Here is a 6,000-nt window from a genome sequence, read left to right on the forward strand (position 1 = left end):
TTGCTTGCTGAACAGCTTCCAAGATAGCTTGCTAATCAATCATAAGTATTGACGAGCATCGAAGGTAATAAGATTGCGTGTATGACCTCTTGAAGGTGTAAGGTAATTTGAAAAGCTTGGGGAGAATAATAAACAGTAATTTGAAAATCTTGGGGAGAATAATAAACAAAATCGAGTTTTTCTGTGATACGAACCAGCGCTGCAGAGGAGGTCGAATTTTAGAAGCTCAGCTTTAGGAGCGGTTGGCTCTCTGGAACGCCAAGATTTCGCAGCTTATGCAGGTCAAAAAATCCTGCCAGAGGAGTTCTTCTTTGCACCCAACTCTCCTTGTTGGCAACACGAAGCCCTTGTTCAATCCGCCATCGGAAAACAATGCAAAGAGCTTGTATGGATCAACATAAGGCTAATAAACAAATTCAGTGCTGATCAGGGTCCGTAATTGTTTGGAGCGATGGAGTTTCTTCTATCCATGCCATCGCCAAGGCTTTCATGTGTGCCGCTGACGTAGCAAGAAATCAAGGAGCTCTGATACCAAGTGTAGAGGATCGAGGCTATGGCGGTTGTTGTACTGTGGATCTCATGGCGAGCAAGGCAAGGCAAGGCATGCTGCAGAACGAGAGATGAAGCGAGAGAGAAAGGGAGAGAGAGCAGAAATACCAGTTTAAAAAAAACACTCTTTGCTATTGTTGTTTATTATTGTGTATAAGCCTTACAAAGTATGTAAAGCCACAAAAAACCATGCAGACTCGAAGTGAATTAGCATGCTTTTAGGAGGTATTTTCTATGGCCATTATTGGGCTTGAAAAGCCTAAAAGAGGGGTGGGGGGGGGACTTTTTAAGTAATGGTTTTCTTAAAGTTTAAGTTCTCCCCGATTTTGAAAAAATCTCCAGGTGAAACATCACGATGGCCCGCAAAAAGAAGTGCTATTGCAGAGCTCTAGCAGGGGGTTAAATGAGTATGTTGCATCCTAAAGTAGATTTTGAAGACTTTACCAAAATGGGAGCAAATTATATTTGGTGGGATGGGCAACTTGCAAGGGGTAAATGGAACCGTTGAGGAAATGCTCTTTTCTTACATCCATCAGAGCCACCTATTTTGTCAATATTATGAAGAAAGGTCAGCTCAAGACCTTTCCCCACCCCTTGAATCCTCACTCCTTTAGTCTAATATAAGGGGATATCTTCCTAACCTTGCCCCTTTCAAACGGCCAAATTTAACCACCCTTACCATTTCACACGATCACTTATTTCCATTTCAAACTTGACATCACCGATAAAAACTTCAACGATGCTCTTCTAAAAGAACGGAAAAAATTGCCAAGAATCTATTCATAGTTTGCAAGAGGATACGAGCACTTATTGCAAAGCTGATGCTTTCATCAAAATTTGGAATCTCAAAGTTCCAAAGGTTCTCCCTTATACAACCCCAAAACCCCAAGGTTTGCTTGTAGCTAAATTATCTCAAGGAAAGGATTCCTTGAATTGAGTGGGAGTTATGGCGGAGGAAGGGAAGCTCAAGATTGAGAAGTTCAACGGCAAAAACTACCAACATTGGAAGATGCAGATTGAAGACTATCTCTACCAGAAGGACCTCTATTTGCCACTAAGCGGTCTTGCGAAGAAGCCCGCAACAATGGCAGATGAAGCATGGATTGTCCTTGATCGAAAGGCACTGGGAACAATCCGGTTAAGCTTGGCGTCAACGGTGGCCTTCAATGTTTCGGAGATGAAGACCACGGAGGACTTGATGAAGTCACTTGACGACTTCTACGAGAAACGATCGGCATCCAATAAGGTATTTCTTATGAAGTGCTTGTTCAATCTAAAGATGGCAGAGAATGGTTCAGTTGCAGAACACCTACATGACTTTAACACAAACATAAGTCAACTTCGATCAGTGAAAATCAATTTCGATGACGAAGTGCGAGCTCTCCTTATACTATCATCTCTACCGGATAGTTGGGACAGCCTTGTGATGGTTGTAAGTAATTCTATCTCTGGCACAAATACTCTTAAGTTTGATGATGTTGTGGGTGTTCTCCTAAGCGAGGAAATGCGAAGGAGAAGCACAGGAGAATCATCAAGTGTTGCACTATCAGTGGAAACAAGAGGAAGGCTTAAGGAGAGGTTCAAAAACCAAAAGGGTCGTGATCGCTCAAGGCGGAGCAAGTCACGCACAAAGTCAGTTCTTGAATGTTGGAACTGCGGCAAGAAGGGCCACATCAAGAAGGATTGCTGGTCCAAGAAGAAGAAGGAGACAGAGTCTCAAGACAACAAGCCAACATCAGAGGCCAATGTGGTAGGTAAAGTAGAGCAAGATGCTCTAATTCTCTCATTAGACAGTGTGTCTAATTCCTGGATAGTAGATTCCGGGGCTTCATTCCATGCGACACCACACAAGCAACATTTCCAAGACTACACCAAAGGTAATTTTGGGTATGTATACTTGGGAGATGATGAAGCTTGTGAGATTGTCGGCAAAGGTACAGTTTCTGTCAAAACTGCTAACGGAAATGAATGGAAGCTTAAAGATGTTAGGCATGTTCCTTCTCTTCGCAAAAATTTGATCTCTGCAGAACAATTGGACGATGAAGGTCACAAGATTGCATTCGGAAACAAACGGTGGAAGATCTCAAAGGGATCTTTGGTGGTTGCCAAGGGTGAAAAAGTCGGTACACTTTACTTGTGTACTGTTAGCACGCAACCTTCAGCTTGTGCAACAACTATAGAAGTTGACAGTGCGGTGTGGCACTACCGACTTGGGCATATGAGTGCCAAAGGAATGCAAATCCTTCAAACAAAGAAGCTTCTACCAGGTTTGAAAGAAGTGGACTTAGAGTTCTGTGAAGATTGTGTTTATGGTAAACAAAAGAGGGTAAAATTTCAAAAATCAGAAAATGAAAGAAAAAATAAAAAACTTGAGTTGGTTCATTCTGATGTTTGGGGTCCTGGAAGTACACCATCACTTGGTGGCTCATTGTACTATGTAACATTCATAGACGATGCGACTAGAAAAGCATGGGTTTATGTCATGAATAATAAATCCGATGTATTTTCCATATTTCAAAGGTGGAAAGCCTTTGTGGAGAATGAAACAGGTACCAAGGTTAAATGCCTCAGATCCGACAATGGAGGCGAATATTGCAGCCAAGCTTTTGAAAGCTTTTGTGCTAGCAATGGCATTCGGAGGCAAAGGACAAACCCAAGGACACCTCAACAAAATGGGATTTCGGAAAGGATGAACAGGACAATCATGGAACGAGCACGAAGCATGCGGCTACATGCAGGCCTACCGCTTGAGCTTTGGGCAGAAGCTGTAAGTACGTCTGTGTACTTAATCAATCGGTCACCCTCAACGGCATTGAATGGGGGAGTTCAAGAAGAGGCATGGACAGGTAAACCGGTGAATTATGCATTTCTCAAAGTGTTTGGGTGTGAGGCTTTCATGCACATAGATAGAAGCCTAAGATCAAAGTTAGATGCAAAGTCCAAAAAGTGTTTCTTCATTGGCTATGGAGAAGGAGACTTTGGGTATCGCCTATGGAATCCTGAAGATGGTAAAATCTTAAGGAGTAGGGATGTAATTTTTAACGAACAAAATATGTACAAAGATTACTTGGAAAGAAAACAAACAAAAGAAACAGGTGATGAGTACATGGAGCTTGAGGACGGTGAAGACTCAAGGACTGCAAACGGTGACAATGTGCAACAACGTCAACCAAATGAGGAGCCTCAACCTATTCCCCGAAGATCTACAAGAGCAAGTAGACCTCCAGAAAGGTTTGTTCCTTCCTTCAACCATCTCTTGATCTCAGATTCTGGAGAGCCGGAATCATATGAAGAAGCTATGCAACATGAATCCAAAGAAGAATGGACGAAGAGCATGCAAGTGGAGATGGACTCACTACATCGCAACCAAACATGGGAGTTGGTTGAGTTGCCTAAAGGTAAGCGGGCACTTCAAAACAAATGGGTGTACAAGCTAAAAGAAGAAGAAGGTGGGAAGAAAAGGTACAAGTCTAGGCTTGTGGTAAAAGGTTTTTCTCAAAAGAAAGGTATTGACTTCAATGAAATATTTTCTCCTGTTGTAAAAATGAACTCAATTAGTCTTGTCTTAAGCCTTGTGGCTGCTCATGATCTAAATCTCGAGCAAATGGATGTAAATACGGCATTCCCTCACGGTGACTTAGAGGAGGAAATCTACATGCTTCAACCAAAGGGGTATGAAGTAAAAGGTAAGGAGAAAATGGTTTGCAGATTAAAGAAGAGCTTGTATGGTTTAAAGCAAGCATCAAGACAATGGTACATGAAGTTTGATCGATGGATGTTGGATCATGTATTCACAAGATGCAACTCGGATCACTGCGTCTACACGAAGAATTTGGGAGATGGAAAATTCATCATCCTAATGTTGTATGTTGATGACATGTTGATTGCAAGTGCTAACATGCAGGACATCAAAGACCTAAAAGAGGACCTGTCCAAATCTTTTTCAATGAAAGATTTAGGTGTTGCAAAGAGGATACTTGGTATGAAAATATCAAGGGACAGGACGAAGAAGAAAATAAAGCTATCTCAAGAAGATTACATCAAGAAGGTACTAGAAAGGTTTGCAATGCAAAATGCAAAACCAGTTTCTACACCTTTGGCTGGTCATTTTAAACTAATGAAGGATATGTGTCCAAAGACGCAAGAGGAGATAGCCTATATGTCTAAAGTTCCATATGGTGCAGCGGTAGGTTCTCTAATGTATGCTATGGTCTGGACAAGGCCAGACATTGCACATGCAGTGGGAGTTGTGAGTAGGTTCATGGACAACCCAGGTAAAGAGCATTGGCAAGCTGTGAAGTGGATACTTAGGTATCTAAAAGGGACAACAACAAATGCTTTGTATTTTGGAGGAACTGATATTTTTCTAGAAGGGTATGCTGATGCAGATATGGCAGGTGACAAAGATACTCGAAGGAGCACTACTGGCTATGTGTTCACGGTTGGAGGCACAGCAGTAAGCTGGGCTTCAAAGCTACAGAAAGTGGTTTCCCTTTCTACCACGGAAGCAGAGTATGTAGCAATGACAGAGGCAAGCAAAGAAATTCTGTGGCTACACAGATTCTTAGAAGAGCTTGGATTCAAACAAGACAATTGTGTCTTGTATAGTGATAGCCAAAGCGCTATCCATCTTGCAAAGAACTCAGCCTTTCATTCAAGGACAAAGCACATTGAGGTGAGATATCACTTCATACGCACTCTTTTGGAAGAGGGACAGCTAAAGCTAGGAAAGGTGCATACAAGTGAAAATCCTGCAGACATGTTTACAAAGGTGGTCAACAAGGAGAAGTTGAGCTTTTGCTCATCTTCAATCGGCATTCAAGGATAAGAAGCCAGAATGGAAAGCAGTCACATGTTTGGTTTGGAGATCAGTCTCCAAGTGGGAGATTGTTAAGTATGGAGCCTGATTTACCCTTGTAATTTTTTGTGGTAAAAGAGCACATTTGTAAGGCCCCCATTATGAGGAGAAGCCATCGTGCGTGAAGGAAAATCACTCACCGGAAACCAAAATTTTCACGGACAAGAATCAGGGGCAACTTTAAAGGCCTCGGGGACGGAGGCCCCCGAGACTTTTTTTCGCCGGAATATTATGGCCGGACGACGGCCGGAAAGTGGTTGGAAAACAACCGGACGGTTGGCCAGTGGCGGGTAGTCAATGGCCGGTGGCCGGTGGTCGGAAGTCAATGGCTGGTGGCCGGTGGCCGAATTCAAAAGCGGACTTGTCTTCTCAAGGGCGGCCACACATGGGCGGATTGGAGGGTCCGATTTGGACTTATTTGCACAAGGGCGGCTACACATGGCTGTCTCTCATAAGAGAGGGCAGCCCTTTTGGCCTATAAAAGGAGGCCATTTCTACACACATTTCATAGTGTGAAGTTGATGCAACAAGGTGAGTATGAGGTGGTGAGAGTGAAGCAAGGTGGGAGCTCCATTAAGGGTATAATCTCTTTG

The sequence above is a fragment of the Adiantum capillus-veneris genome, chromosome 19 (assembly GCF_014529385.1).
Source record: "Adiantum capillus-veneris isolate H3 chromosome 19, ASM1452938v2, whole genome shotgun sequence".
Classification (NCBI taxonomy): domain Eukaryota; kingdom Viridiplantae; phylum Streptophyta; class Polypodiopsida; order Polypodiales; family Pteridaceae; genus Adiantum; species Adiantum capillus-veneris.